A 2,551-nucleotide genomic window follows, 5' to 3' on the forward strand; every position below is an offset into this window, starting at 1 on the left:
AAAGAGGCCATTCAACGGTGACAGCACTGGGACATATACCCTTGTTAAGTGATTCTGAGTCCTTTACTTCTTTCCAAAATCTCCTACTGAAAGGAAAGAAAAGGGGAGTAGGAGATGGAGGAAAGGAACTGTTTACTGAGCTGGGATTGGCACTGAAGCTGTAGCTCAGGAGGACCAGGACTTGTTAGGTGGAATGATTTCCCTTGTCTCTTCGGGCCAAAATCCATATGATGCTCGTCTTTCAAAGCCCAAACCCTTTTGTTCATACGTTCAGTATGAACTTAGAGAGTGTTTATCATGTCCTCAGAGACACAGAAAGGAGCTCCTATCTAGTGGAACAAATAGGTCAATATATAATTGATTATAGTGCTTCTAGAACACAGAAGAGTGCTTGTTTTGGTTGAAGATGGAGAGAATAGGCACAAACTCTGCCCTATAAAAGTTGATCAAAACTCATTGCAGGGTCACTGCTCTTTTCTCCCAGTCATGGGATATGATATTAAATACTTTTCAAAGTCTAGAGCAGGCAACTCACTGCCATTCAGAGGCCATGATGATGGTCAAGAACTCTATTTAAAAAAAAAAAACCCTCTGGGCTCCTCCCTATTCTAGAGACAACCGCTTCTTTTCATGCAGTGCCAGCCTCGTTCCAGAGACACGATGATGAAGGTCGGAGTGAACGGATTTGACCGTATTGGACGCCTGGTTACCAGCGCTGCCTTCACTTCTGGCAAAGTGGACATTGTTGCCATCAATGACCCCCTCATCGACCTCAACTACATGGTCTACATGTTCCAGTATGACTCCACCCATGGCAAGTTCAAAGGCACAGTTAAGGCTGAGAATGGGAAGCTTGTCATCAACCGGAAGGCCATCACCATCTTTCAGGAGTGAGATCCCGCCAACATCAAATGGGGTGATGCCGGCGCCGAGTATGTTGTGGAGTCGACCGGTGTCTTCACCACCATGGAGAAGGCTGGGGCCCACTTGAAGGGTGGGGCCAAAAGGGTCATCATCTCCACCCCTTCTGCGGATGCCCCCATGTTTGTGATGGGTGTGAACCATGACAAGTATGACAATTCCCTCAAGATTGTCAGCAATGCTTCCTGCACCACCAACTGCTTAGCCCCCTTGGCCAAGATCATCCATGACAACTTTGGCATCGTGGAAGGACTCATGACTACAGTCCATGCCATCACGGCCACCCAGAAGACTGTGGACGGCCCCTCTGGGAAGCTGTGGCGAGACGGTCGTGGCGCTGCCCAGAACATCATCCCTGCATCCACTGGTGCTGCCAAGGCTGCGGGCAAAGTCATCCCAGAGCTGAACTGGAAGCTCACGGGCATGGCCTTCCGTGTTCCTACCCACAATGTGTCCGTCGTGGATCTGACATGCCGCCTGGAGAAAACTGCCAAGTATGACGACTTCAAGAAGGTGGTGAAGCAGGCATCCGAGGGTCCACTAAAGGGCATCCTGGGCTACACTGAGGACCAGGTTGTCTCCTGCGACTTTGACAGTGACTCCCACTCTTCCACCTTCGATGCTGGGGCTGGCATTGCTCTCAATGACAACTTTGTAAAGCTCATTTCCTGGTATGACAATGAGTTCGGCTACAGCAACAGAATGGTGGACCTCATGGCCTACATGGCCTCCAAGGAGTAAGAAGCCCACCCCGGACCACCCACCCCAGCAAGGATACAGCAAGAGAGAGGCCCTCGCTGCTGAGCAGTCCCTATCCTAACTCAACCCTTGACACTGAGCTCTCCCTCACAGTTTCCATCCCAGACCCCCAGATAGCAGGAGGGGCTTAGGGAGCCCTACTCTCTTGAATACCATCAATAAAGTTCACTGCATCCCCTCAAAAAATTTTTTTTAAAAAAAAACCCTCTGGCAAGATGGGTGGTAGTGGTACACACCTTTAGTCCCAACACTCAGGAGGCAGAGGCAGATCTCTGAGTTTGAGGCCAGGCAGGTCTACAGAGTGAGTTCCAGCACAGCCAGAGCTACACAAAGAAGCCCTATCTTGGAAAAGCAAAAAAATCCTTGGCAATTGTAACTAATTGTATCTAATTGTAACTAATGTGTCCTCTTTTTTCTCAATCCTTCCTTTCACAAGCAAATATTGAACCTTCTATAAAAAGGAGAAAGGCTGAAATTTAGCTCAGTTGGTAGAGGGCTTTCCTGGTGAGCATGAATCCCTGGGCTCAATGACCAGCACATTATAAATCAGGAACAGCGGCATGGACCAACAGACTGTAATTCTAGCACTTGGGAGGTAAGGGCAATCTGGCTACATGAGACCCAGTCTCAAAAGAAAAAAAGGAAGGAAAAGGGGAAGGAAGAAAGGAGGGAAGGAGGGAGGGAAGGACAGAAGGAAGGAAAAAGGAAGGAAGAAAAGAAGGAAGGAAGGAAGGAAGGAAGGAAGGAAGGAAGGAAGGAAAGAAAGAAGAAAGGAAGAAGAGATTTGGTCAGAAGAGACTTAATGCCAACAGTATTGGGTTGTGAGGAGCATTCCTTCTAACCTCCTCCCTGATGAACTTATTCATTCCTG

At 48.4% G+C, this 2,551-nt stretch overlaps 1 pseudogene; it reads left to right on the forward strand.

Annotated features, from left to right (window-relative positions):
* The first annotated feature begins 696 nt into the window (after window positions 1-696).
* On the forward strand, window positions 697-1,866 carry LOC125389455 (glyceraldehyde-3-phosphate dehydrogenase pseudogene; annotated as a pseudogene).
* The last annotated feature ends 685 nt before the right edge of the window (window positions 1,867-2,551 follow it).

Source organism: Myodes glareolus, chromosome X (assembly GCF_982192425.1).
Source record: "Myodes glareolus chromosome X, mMyoGla1.1, whole genome shotgun sequence".
In the NCBI taxonomy this organism is placed as follows: Eukaryota; Metazoa; Chordata; class Mammalia; order Rodentia; family Cricetidae; genus Myodes; species Myodes glareolus.